Raw genomic sequence first — 14117 nt, forward strand, 5'->3', positions numbered from 1 at the left:
GAAATTCCCAGTCCTGCAACTCAGTTAAACCTTAGTTATAGGCAAAACCCCACAAACTGCTCTTTGATGTGTTAATTGAAATCTAGCTTTCCACATGGTCCCATTTTCTTCTCAACAGAAGGGACACTAACTGCTCTTGAGAAAGAAAAAAATTAAATGCCTGTCATACAGTTTTTCCTTGCTTACTTCAAGAACAAAGGGTTAAGACAGGCATTGAAAAAGCATCCAAGAGATTAGATAAACAAATAAAAATGCTTATGTATGTGTATCTCTCCGTATGATGATAAGACAATTCCTAGACATCTTTCCCTCACCCCTTGCTGCAACACAGACAAAAGATGGTGTCAAGCCTGTTAGGCCTCCTCCCTTTCCGTTCTGCTGCAGCTTTCAGTAGGCACAATGCTTGTTAGTACCACAACAAGCAGGGATTTTGTAGTTGAAGTGAATCACATCTTCTGGGGTGTAATCAATGGCTAAATAAAAAAAAAAAAATTAAAAAAAATCACAAGTTAAGGACTCAAGCTGCAAACCAATCCAGAAAGTAACAGCAGATATTAAAACATGCCACAGTATGCAGACATGACATTGACTTTTACCTGCACCTAATCAAAGAAGCTCAAAGATCAAACCAGACACATTCATCTGCTGCTTGTAATTTGCTCTATGGCAGTTCAGCAGTGTTTCATAGAAGTATTAACAATTACAAAAACTACAGACGTAAAAGAATTCTGCATGTCCTTCAGCCAACGCAGGGGTTTTTATTTTGTATTTTTCACTCCTTGGTTCAGTATCAAGCACTGGTGGGTTTTTAGTGGTGGATCTGCAGCCCAGTAGCTCTAACCACACATTCTTCATTATGGTCTAGCAATGTTAGCTTTGCTGATTTTTCTAGAAGGCAGAAGAAGGCTTTTTGCTGCGCTCGCTCATTAGCTTCCTAATTCTCAAATACATATTAGAGGGTTGGATTCATCATTCTTGCCAATTTTAGTAGGAAGCAGTTACTGTAATAATAAATATTTATATTTGCAGAGTTGTCTTCTCTGTTGTGTTACATCTTGACCTATAGCTGTTCTTTTCACAAACAATCCATACTTGTTGCATATTTGTAATAGTTGGTATCAGTATGCAGATACTATAGCGTATTTTGAGGATGTCCTGCTGCTGTCTGGATAGATGTGCAATTTAAGTCCTCCATTATGACCTTATTTTGAGATATCCTCTATTTCCCATCTATGTTATATTTCAATCTCCCTTTTTTAGATTGTCTCCAATTTGTTGGCCCCATTCTGGTGATGAAGTGTCTCTAACTGAATGCTTTCAGTCTGGTCTGACAGATGTATGCCAGGATGAATCTAGTATCATAGTTCATATATTAGAGAAAAAGATCAAAACCGCACCCTCCGCATCATTGATTAAGGGACAGCTTGAATCCATAAGGCATTTCAGGGCATACTGCTAAAGATATTGCCTGTAAGAATAGGAAAATTGAATCTATTGCACGTAGTATAAAAAGCCAAATACTGGAAATACCCAGCACGTAGCCTGAAACACACTAGCATGAAATGAGGCAATGAAGTGGTCTCACTGTGCCAAGCTGAATGTCTCAGGATGGTGACATCTAATACCACAGTGCAGAACTTTGTCCAGTCTCGAGTAAAACTTCCAGTACTTTCAGACTCTAAAAGGCCTCTATCACCTCACGCTACTGTTCTACTTCTCTCTGGTTTGATATACATACATTTTTTTCCACTTCATTTTTTGAAATTATTCAATAAAATCCTTTTCTTCCCTTCTTAAGTTCTCCCTACCATGTGCACATACTCCTTCAAGAGTTTTCCTATTTGCAATCAAGAAAGCTCAAGTTTCTCAGGGAGTAACACTGCAAAGAAATTCCAGGGCCAGCTTTAGGATGTGTCTTGTTTTACCATTCACAGTGACAGAACTCCTCCCTAACACAGACAACAGCCGCTGCTGAACTTAAAGCAACAAGGCACCACTTGATCTGAGAGTCAGCTGATTTTAAGTATGCAATCAAATACAGGCAGGGAAAAACTGACTGATGTGTCAGAGCCTCCTTAATTTGGAAGAAGATATTACACAGTGCTCTGAAGCATCCATTATGGCTCCTGTTCCTGCATATATGTATAAGCTCAGCAGAAGGTGATCTCCATTGTTCTGGCAGGAGGCACCCAGACACCCTTCAGAGAAAGAACAAGTGCTTCCACGTTATTAATCGAGCTGAGAGAAGCAATCAGAAGTACAAAGTAGAGATCCAATTTCATAGGGAGAGGCTGAATTAAATTTTGGACTACTCTAACAAGTATCTGGGGAGCTGCAGGAAACTATTAGGCAATATAATTTTATCTACAGGAGTCATTCTCATGCAAACACGTCAAAAGGAGTTATTTTTTTAGCTGACATCTAAACAAGCCCTATCAAAAGGAGCACGTTAGTCTTACCTGGAAGATATGCAGCAGCAGTCTTCAATCCATGACTTGCAGCCAACATACTGGCCAAAGATCCTCTGTAACGTTGTTAGTGTCCACAACACCCTACCTACTGAGCAGTAGGGTCAGTGAAGACTGGGATCCTAATCAAAAGCCTTTTTCCTTCTTTTATGAGGTACAAGATACCTCCCAGCAATGTGTGCATGACAATATCTGCTTTACAGAAGTCAAGACCTGAAGATAAGAAGCTAATACAGAACTAGATAGAACCAAAAAACAGCTGAAAAATTAAACAGTGCCTTCAAGGGCTTTAAAAACTTAGTTATAGATGGTGTGCTTTATTAATAAAAATCAAATCAGCTTTACCACATCTGACAATCTTTGATTAGTTAAAAAAAAAATTACAAAAAACAAATGCCAACCACACTTCCACAAAGAACTCCAACTCATCCTGAGTCTACCTCGTTCAGGTATGAAGAAAATAATCTTAGACAAACCTGGAAAGCTGGTGACTAACATTAATACAGTGCTTGACAAGATGTTTGCAGCAGCTGTTATTGGCTATGGATGTCATTCAATGTTATCCTCTTTCTATGCTACTGCATTGATGATGTACTGGCGGAGGCTGTATTTTATACGTTAGCTTTCCTAGGAAAGCACAACTGCACCTTAGGGGTAAAATTGTGATCCTACTGAAATCAGTAGCAAAGCTCTCGTTATAAATAGGGCTAGAATTTCACATTAGGAGTTACTGTATGGAGAGATGTACTAATCCTTTATTTCTTATCTGTCTCTCTAGGGAAAACTTATATAAGATTTTGCAAAAGTGAGAGTAAGACTCAATGCCAACACATAAAAAAGCATACCTATCAGACCTGACCACTAAAAGACAATGCATCTCATTTTCTGCCTTCCAAAGATAGATTCATCATTCACATTCAACTGTCATAGAAACAACAGTGAAAGCAATGCCTGTCTCAGACTATGGCATTTAGTCAAGGTTTAAGGATCCTAGAGAAGCAAAGGAACAGAGTTTGCTATCAGATATATTAAGTGTATTTGTTATTCATGTACTTAATAAAGCTCACAGACCTCAGGAACAGCTACAATATTTGTTTCACTGCCAACAAAACTTAACCTTGAAGCACTAAAATCAGTCATAAGACTCATACAGACAACTCTGTATACAATTTGCATTTTTTTTAACAGAAAGTCCTACCCAATTTTCCTATCAGACAATTCCACTTCAGGTAGTAAGGGTAAGTGCCTAAGAACACACAGGGCTCCTTTAGCTGCTTGCATGCTAACAACTAATACAATTATGCCTAGCTTTTTATTTTAAATGGAGACTACTTGCTTTCTCATTGTAATAGTCCTTCATTAGAGAACCAATTCCATCATGATTTGTATGATACCTACCCAAGTTCCCAACGGGAGTTGTATTTTGACTAATAAATGTAACTTCTTTGGTCCATACAAATTTATGCCAATTCTATCTCCTTTTCACTTATTCTAGTCACTATTTTGATCTTCTTTTTGATGATAGTACCACAGTACACTCATAAATTCATATGCTGAGTTATTGAAAAGTTAAAAAAAAACCACCAAAGTTATAAAATATCCTGTAAAACTTGTTCCAAATCAAGGTTTTAGATGCTCAGGGGTACAGAATAATCCATGGTTAATTGCATATACTCATTTACTTATAACCTCATTTAAAGGCAAAAAAAATAGCAGCAAGACATTTCTGCATATTAGTTTCTATATTTTCATTCTATTTTTTAATCTTTTCTATACTGTTTCCTGATCATGTCTCAGGTGTGTGTAAAGCAACACAACTGCTATCTGTGCAGTTCTAAGATTTTGTCTGCATGGAGCTGGGAAGGAGCAAGTCAGCTTGCTTCATTTTAGAATTTTTACTTTGTTTTACACGCATGTGCCCACAAATATGGGTACTTACATTGTAGCACACAACATTAAAGAAATGTTCTTTTCCTGTAGCTTCTATGACAGAGCTGAAACATTTCCAAAGAAAACTCCTCACACATTCAAGACTTGCTATTTCTGTGGAAAGATCTGCTGTTCTAGATGACCTATGTTTTATTTCTGAGCTTTACTAGATCCCTTAAATACTCCAAAACTCGTTCTTGGAGTGGCTAGAGAAAATAAAAGCAGGATACTGATGCTGATTTATTATTCTTTGAACAGGCAGAGCAAGGAAGAGCAGAGAAGACAAATGGGCAGTATTCCTCCATCTCAGAATACGCAGCATTGTTCTATGCTAGCTGTGAGTCTTAAGTACCAAAGTTACCGCTATGCATGTTACCATATCACCCCTGCTCTAACTAAACCATGAGCTAACAGTGAGTTGACAATGAGTGAAATGATGAGTGAAATTAGATGATTTTTCACCAGGATGGGACAATTTCTTACACAGCTTCACAACCAGTTACAGCTAAGCAGCTGTACTGAACTCTGGGATTGCAGCCGTGCCTTTTTTGCTGATGTGACACGTACAAAATACCCAGGTTGTTTGAGAATCCTTTGTTTATATATGGCTTTAGTGGCCCCTTACGATGGTGGTTATATTATCCATGGCTCTTGTTATTTGGTCCTGATGCTCAGCAACCGCAAACTGTTCACTAGATAGCTTCTTGGCATGGGATTCAACAATATGAAAGAAAGACTACATAGCTTTCTTTGGGAAAAAAGGTTATGATTTCTTCTATAGAAGCTTTCGCTTTTCAGTACTGTTATTCCAGACTCTAGCCCTTCTACCTTCACGTGGTAAAGGGTAAGAGCAGCCCTTTCGGCAAGGAATACTGCAGGGCAGTAGAGGAAAAAAATCCAGCTGGGGACCCGGACACCAATAACTGCAGCTAGCACACATTCAGAATAACTCAGGAGATCCCAGACTAGCTCGAAAGAGCAATTGCACTGTTATTGCAAAGTTCCTATAAAGACAATGCGAGTGCAGAGTTCACAAAGACATTAGCTTTCTCCTGCTTTTCAGGATCAGAACCAGACTATCACTCTGTCTTAATACAAGCAAGTAGTTACTGCTATGAATAAACTCAGAAATGCTACTTACAATCTGATGTGTCTAATGCTGGGTATATTAAGTAAAATATTAAATCCTTAATCCCTGTTAGTGATTATGGGTATTTTTTCCACAAAGAACTTCCCGAATGTAATTCACAAACTAGATTCATGTCTAATTTCAATATGATTTTGCTTTTGCATAAAACCCCCCAAAAAATCCCAAAACATTACAGGTCTCAAACACCTTGATAAAAACTTCCTTGTCTATAAAGACTTTGTACAAGATACCTGAGAGATTGACACAAAAATGCTGAAATAGAAAGGGACTGAAATAGGTGTATTACATAGAGGTCCCACATACACGGTGAGATTTCTTTTACACTTCTGATACAGTTTTCTGTCTGACCCCCAGGGCAAAACTTCTTATGACCACCACCTTCAGGAAGAATTTACTGTCAATATATACTGCATGCTAGAGGAAAAAAAAATTAACTCAGTCCACATTCACACCAACTCCACAGCTCCTTAAAACACTTATTTTCAAAATATTTTTGTTCAGTAACATGAGCTTTGTTTCAAGTTTCTTTGTGGCAGGTCAGCAGAATCAAAATGAAGGCAGGTTTGCTCACCACTCAAAGCACTTGCTTTCTTTTTAATTTCTCCCGGGAATGAAAAGTATATTCAGCTTTTCCTCCTTTGGCACCACACTCTGCCCTCGTAGAAGATTACTGAAACATGAATTTGTGAAGGCTGCTTCAAGCAGAAGCATGTTCCTATGTATAGGAATGATGTTAATTCCTGTCACTCTGAACATCCAAGCGAGATTGTTGTTAAAGCTGCTTCTAAAGGAGCAAGGGAATTTGTGCCATTCAGTTCAATGACTTTCATCACCTCTATTAGACTAAACATAAATGTAATATAGCCAAGCCAGATTCCAAAGGTTAGTCTTTCATTTAGGCAAAGTACTGGAGATGCAAAAGCTGTGCAGCATTTACAGGAATCTGACACGGATTCAATAAACCAATTGAACACGAAAGGAACATCCATTCTAAATGCAAATTATTCAGGTGCGATTTGAGTTCCTTAAAGGTTACTCTTCAGTTCCCTCTCTCTGTCTAATAAATGAGAACACAGAGCAGCTTAGTTTCGTTTTTCAAAATTCTTCGTATTAAGTCATCCTGCTGCTTCTATTACAGGCCTTTTCTATAAGGAGCAGACACAGACTCTGGACTGCTTCTGTCTTGTGACTGCTGAACATCAACATTAATCTTTTACTACAGCACATCTGAGAAGAACTGAAAACTAATTTTAAAAAGTCCAACAACACAGCAGTGCACAAATACACTCAAGCTGCACGATCTTCTCTTAACTTTTAATTTTTCCAAAAGATTCTACATTTTCCTATCTGGAAGACTAAAACTACAAATATCAAGAAGGGCCCACCAAATATAGTCCAACAACACTTGATATTAAACTGATCAAAGTGTCACCAGATCTACCTGAACAGTTATGCATAACAGCTGCAGATCTGACTATGAAATGTTGATGAGATGTTGAGTGAAGTCAGTGGCAAAACTTTTACTTGGTTCCTGTGGGTCTGAACAGTATTTGTTATATTAATTTTGAGCTTGGGTCTTAGGAATCATGGGAAAGAAAACTACCATATTTTGTTATGTTTTATTATATTAAAACCATCATATTAGTGATGCCCTCTAAAAGATGGACTATATTTGTGCATAAATTAAACACTGCATAATACTAGCCACTGACTAAGAGGCTGCTGTGGGCCCTTTGTGGCGTTGGCACATTCATTAGAGAAATCCACAAGCATATTTTATACACAAATTTTCCATTTTCTAAGGAAATTTAATTTCACCATGTAGTTTGTATGGCAAGGTTTTGGTAGCAGGGTAGGCTACAGGGGTGGCTTCTTTGAGAAGATGCAAGAAGCTTCTCCCACGTCCAACAGAGTCAATACCAGCTGGCTCCAAGATGGACCTGCCGCTGGCCAAGGCTGAGCCCATCAGTGACAGTGGTAGTGCCTATGGAACAGCGTATTAAGAAGGGGGCACAGGAAATAATATCTGCACCAGCCAAAGAGAGGAGTGTGACTATGGGACAGCAACAACCCTGCAGACACCAAGGCCAGTCCAGTGCAGGAGAGGAGTAGGTGCACCAGGTGCCAGAGCAGAGATTCCCCTGCAGCCCATGGTGAGGCAGGCTGTCCCCCTGCAGCCCAAGGAGGTCTACGGTGGAGCAGGAGGATAACTGAAGGAGTCTGTGACCTCCTGGGAAGCCCACGCAGCAGCAGTGTTGCTGGCAGGACCTGTGACGCCATGGGGGACCCACGCTGGAGCAGTCTGTTCCTGAACGACTGCACCCATGGAAGGGACCCAGGCTGGAGTAGCTCATGAAGAACTGCAGCCCGTGGGAAGGACTCACATTGAAGAAGTTCATGGAGAACTGTTTCCCACGGGAGGGACCCCATGCTGGAACAGGGGAAGAGTGTGAGGAGGAAGGAGCAGCAGAAACAACATATGATGAACTGACCATAACTCCCACTCCCTGTCCCCCTGTGCCACTCGGGGGAGTAGGTAGAGAAATCAGGAGTGAAGTTAAGCCTGGGAAGAAAGGAGGGGTGGGAGGAAGGTGGGGTTTTTTCTTATTTTAAAGGTAGTTAAGCTAATTTCCCCAAGTTGAGTCTGTTTTGCCGGTGACGGTAACTGCTGAGCGATCTCCCTGTCCTTACCTCGACTCACAAGCCTTTTGTTATATTTTCTCTCCCCTGCCTGATTGAGGAGGGGCATGATAGAGTGGCTTTGGTGGGCACCTGGCATACAGCCAGGGTCAACCCACCACACACCAAACTCATACAGCAACATCTTCAGAATTAACATCTTCGGAAATTACTGAAGCTTCAGGGCCTTCAGATGAAGAAGACTGAATGAAAACAGCATCAAATTGCACAAGAAAACCCCAAAAGGTACTACTGGGAATTATGGCTACCTGCCTGGGTATATCTCATTGCTAAATACACAAGGGGAGTCATTTCCACAGGAGAAAAGAAGCATTATAAGTTTTGTGGGTACAGGAAATATTTTGCATTTTCCATGTTTCTTTCCATACAGGGTTCAAATGAAATGTAGCAACTGGTCACACTGTTGAAGAGTTTAAGCTGGAATGGTGGCTATATTTTAGACAATCACTAAGTCACATCTCGTATCTCTGTCTCGTCTCAGTTACATCCTATATTTTTTAATGGTCCCAAGGTCTCATCCATTATATATTAATGGTAGCACACATGAAATAACTAGCATTTTGAACGCTGTAGGTATAAAATAACAAACAACAGTAGGAAGTTCAATTAAGAAAAACAGACACATTCTGGTTTTGATCCTGTGCAGGACAGCACCCAAAATAAAAATTATAATAAAGACTGGTAATAAAGTCCCAAATCGATACCTTCAGCATACCATGCATAATTGAAAGCAGGATTCAGTCCTCTCCAAACACCACATAAGAAAGTCCCAATAAAAAGGGCTGGATAATATAACATCTACTGATTTTTCTCCCAGTGGAATAAAACAGGACTTTCTTGCTTTCTTTATATCCATCACAGGCAGCAGAAATACACTTTTAGGTCACATATTAGACATTTACCTTCAGGAGCCCAGAGATCTTGATTCCCTCTACATGCTGCTGAGAAGCTTCATGAGTTTAGCAGGTGTTACAGAGCAAGGGGCAAGAAGCCTACGGCTAGGGGCAGACTGGTAACAGTGCCCTTGAAGACAGTGTCAGTGCAGTCCTCTGCCCAAGTTTAATCAGAAACAGATTCTTCTCATCATCCTGCTGTAACATTGTCAAGAAATTCCCTTTTGTTGTAAAATTGTCTGTCTGAGTCTTACAGCAGTTGGGAGGAAACTGACAAAGTCGGTTTTGAGCTAAAAGCAAATAAAACCCACTCATTTCAAATTTTAACATAAGTTGCTAACTTGTGTTTTGGTAACTCACACATGGCTGACTAACTTCTAAAACCTCAAACTTTGCATGTTGTACGTTCTCACAGAAAATGAGGGCACAGTCTCCTTTGGAAGTTCACATAATACAGTAATGACTTTGGTTTTTGACTAACCGATCAGCTACATGTGAACGGCCACTGCACAAAAGCACTACACGTTGGATGCAGTGGCTGGTACTTCGTCACACAACATGGCTACACCCTATTAAATAGTTCTGTTCCCAGCTATTTCACTTGACTCTTGAAGCACATTGTGGGTATGAATTCAGGATGAAAGGTAGATACAAAGTTTATAGAAAAAAAATGTTTTCCCTTAAAACAGTTTTTCCTCTGCCACTCTCCACTTGCTAGATATCCTTTCCCTAACTCAAAAAACACCACGAGTTTGGCCTACCTGGACCGTAACCAATCTGAATAACGAAGCACATAAAGCCGAGCCAGGCGGTGGCGTGCCCCTGGGCCATACCTGGCCTGCCAGAACAACCCCGTCAGACCTCACAGCTCGTTCAAGGCCCCACTTCCCCGGAGGACCTCGGCAGCTGGGCGGGGAGATGGCACCCACGCTGCACACGCCAGACCTGCGGCAGTGGATCCGTGGGGAGCGCAGCAGGAGGGGGCCCGGCCCCTGTGGAGGGGCAACCCGCAGGCGCCATGGCCGAGGCTGCCGCGGCGGGGAGGCACGATGCTGCTGGCAGCAGCGCCCACGTTCAGCCAAACGTGGGGAATCGTTGACCAGACTCGCTCCCTCCCCACCCCACATTTTCAGGTGGCAAAGCGCTAAGCAAGCAGTTCTGCAGCTAGGATCTATGCAGAAGGCACAGAACACTGTCGAAATAGAACACTGAATCACCAATGTATAACCTCGCTTTTTTAAAGAAGGCCCTCCTGCTATACAACACTGCATTATACAAATTTATCTACAGTGAATGCGAAAACTCTTCTGTAATTCGGAATCTGTCACAGTTTTGAATGTCAATGGCCTGCTTTTAGCAAAGTTCCCAAACAAACTAACCAAAGTGTGCAGAAGTTCATCAGAAATAATAATTAAAAAAAAAACACCAAAACCACAACACCAACCTGTGTACTGAATGTTGGTGCAACATACCAACTGCTAAGGCAACGTTAGTACATATCTTCTCTGAAAACGTTTATTCAGAGAACTGACACTTGGCAGGCAGACTCGCACAAACTCACGCTCATTTACCCCTTGAACATGAGAGCTGAAACCCAACTGGAGAGTCAAAATTCACCTCTTCCGAGGCTTCACCCAGGCCTCCTTCCCTCAGCGAGGTTGCTCTTCTGTTCCCTCCCCCAAAGCCCGCTTGTTCCTCCTCCTCTGCACGGGGCACACGAGCTGTTGTGTGAGAGAGGTTTGATGTTTAGCAGAGACTGAAACTTGCCACTCTTATGTATCTCTTTTACTCATTTTTAAATTGTAATTGATTATATTTTGCTTGTCATAGAAGTTATGATTTTTCAGCAGCACATGTAATACAGGCACAGCTTTGGTTCTGATACGAGCACTGTTAAGAATGAAGTCATTCAGGTCACCAAAGCTGCATACGAGTGTCCACTGTTCCCAGATTAGGGCTTTAAACGTTCACCTCTATATTTAGAAACCTAAAACCAAATGGCCAATTTTCCTGATGACTCAGCACCCATACTGACTGCAGAAGAATGTGGATCCCCAGCAGGCCCCTTGTATAAAAGTGCTTAGAAAGTCCAAATGTGAAAGTTACAGCTTACACGCTTTTCCAGACTAAAAACTGAAAGACCAGTAATAACTTTTTTTTTTTTTTTTTTTTTTACTTCTCATCCCATACTACCATTGGTTTTAGGAAGAACTTCTAAGCATACAACCTTTCTCTTTTACCTTATGTTAAAAAAGCCTCTTTAAAGAATTTCTTTTTTCTCATGCCTGGACTTTAATTGGATGCCAGCCAATTTCCATTTCTCTACCTCCCAGCCTGCTGACGTTCTCTATGCTCTCATTTTATTTTTATACACACACACACACACATGTATGTATACAATCTAAGTCCTTTAGGCTTTTTTGTAGCAGTAACAGTTTTGTTGTTGGTGGTGGTGGTTTTTTTTTAAATAATTATCAGGGAGCACTGAAATAATTGGCAACACTCTCAGAGAGATAAAAAAAGGTCGCTCTAGGCTCCCCTGGGGAAAGTTTGCACGTTCATTGCTGATCTCACCTAGTAAGCTGGGTATGAAAACCAAGAGGCCTGAAGCTGTCATTGTTCATGTAGTTACACGTGGAGATTTATGTTAAACTTTGTATTTATTCACTTTATGAATACAAATAGTAATACTTAGATAATGTAAGTAATACTTACATTCCACTTGGGAATCTCCATAAGCTTTATTAACATAAATCAGAAAGTAGGGTAGCTGGAAACAAGAACATGAAAATTATATGAAGCATTACAAGCACACATATAGAATATATCTACTAAAAAAAAATGCTGGTAACATAGCAGATAAAACTGTCCCATTCTTGATCTCACAGATGGCAGGAAAATCCACTGGAAACAACACTCAGTTAATATTTGCCTGCAATATCATCCACAATTTGTGGCTTTCAAAGAGTGTTATTATGTGTGTTTTTTTCTTTTTTAATCTGGTGGACTGATTTAGGAAAAGGAGAATAAACAATTGTGAAAAAAATGGAAGCCTAAAGCATAATGTAAGTTTAAATTACACTGCTTTACTGGTATGCAAAGTCTTTTGGTAATGGGATAACACAATTTCTATAAAATCTAAAAAGATGGGGAGACATAAATATGCATATTTGCTTCCTGACAATGCATTAAAAAAGCCATTTTTCTCCTTATTGGTTTTTTTTTCAATCTTCGCAAATTTTCTTATTTTGGACTTCAAAGGACTGTTAAGTTTAAGAACAGGCATGCCTTCTCACAGGTACTTTCTCAAGTATTTGAGAGAGAAACATAGCAAAAATGAACATGTCTTAAGCATTTTATTGTAAGTCAGTTATCTTTATCAACCATGCTCATCTGGTTGGTTGTCAAGTTTCATACCACCCGTTAGAAAATGTTGTAGGATAAAAAAAAATCTGAAAATCCTACACTAAAATATAAACAAAGATATGTGAGCATCTTAAACCCAAACCAAATTTCATCCCTTAAAGAAGAGTGAACAAAGCTATTGTGTCTGTGCAATTGATTTTTAATTAAATTTTTTAATGATTAGCGTAGATGTTCTTACCGACAGAACGTCTTTGTACTTTATGTTTGCATTTTTATTTCTACAAGGAATATTAGGCACCAGTTAATCTGGATTCAAGCAACTAGTCTATATCTTGAAGTGACTCCATAGACTTCAAGAGTCTTCTGGACATATATTGATATAAATGACATTGGGAATCTGGGTCAAAGATTCAGATTTTTTTTTCTGTGAGATTTAACCCTGAGGCCTTTTATTAACATTAATTACTTCAAAGTAAAATAAATCTTCACTGTTGCTGATACTCTGCCTCAAGCCAATTGATGCAAGAAGGAAAGAGTGTAGTTCAGTAGTTTGTTAAATATCTTAAGTGATATACTACTACTTACACGCTCTGCAGACTGCGTGCCCTGAATTTTCCTTTTTCTTCTGCTTTCATTTGCTATTAAAATAAGTATGTGCAAAATAAAAAAAAACTAAAACCAAGGTTCTTGTTGATTATATTGATTCCATGTCAACTTCAGAAAAATAAAACCTAGATTCATTGCCAGCGTGACTTTGTTCTTCTTTCTTTGTATAAGCTAGCTCAGACTATTTCCAGTTTAAAAAATAGACCTTATTTCAGAGTGCGGTAACTACCACCAAGTATTTGTTCAACTCACTAATATTCAGTCTTGAATAACAAGATGAAATGTTTATCTACAACAAGATTAGGATTGTGTTTGTCATAATGTTTATCTCAAAGCAAGTTATGCTCAGTGACAATCACAGCTTTGTCATATCATCTTTTATTAACACAAACATCTTTGGATGTATAGATCACCAAAATTTAAAAAGGATTAAATGATTGATTTTGAACCGCATTGTGTATCATCTTTGGGTTTAGCTCAGCCCCTGTGTAAACAGGCTTAGCATTGTCATTGAGAATTACACCCATTTATGCCAGGGATTAACATGCCAGGGTGTCTCTCTGTGAAATCACAGCTCCATTCTGAAGATGCAGCTTCTTGCTATTTTCTCTTCATTTTAAGTAAATGCACATTTAACTACAGGCTGCACTGGTAGTACATGGGGATGGAGATTAAACCTGAAGTGCGGAAGATTCAACTCTGCTCCACTTCAGAGTAAAAACTGTTTCTCAGAGGGATTGTCACCCACATACAAGTGCTGGAGTGCAAACCTCCTCCTTCAAATACCTTACACTGCCTTTTCACTTCTCCACCCACCACTCTCTCCCATCCTCTCACTGTTGAGTGTAATCAGTGTCACTGGAAACTAAGCTGCCCCATTCCTCAGAATGACATCTGACTACTGTGCCTAACAGGGTATGTAGCAGAGCCATTAAAAATGGCAAAGCTTTTCCTAGCATAGAATAAAAGACCAGTGGTAAATTCGGATTCTCTAAGCCCATCTGC

This window comes from Falco naumanni, chromosome 8 (assembly GCF_017639655.2).
Source record: "Falco naumanni isolate bFalNau1 chromosome 8, bFalNau1.pat, whole genome shotgun sequence".
In the NCBI taxonomy this organism is placed as follows: domain Eukaryota; kingdom Metazoa; phylum Chordata; class Aves; order Falconiformes; family Falconidae; genus Falco; species Falco naumanni.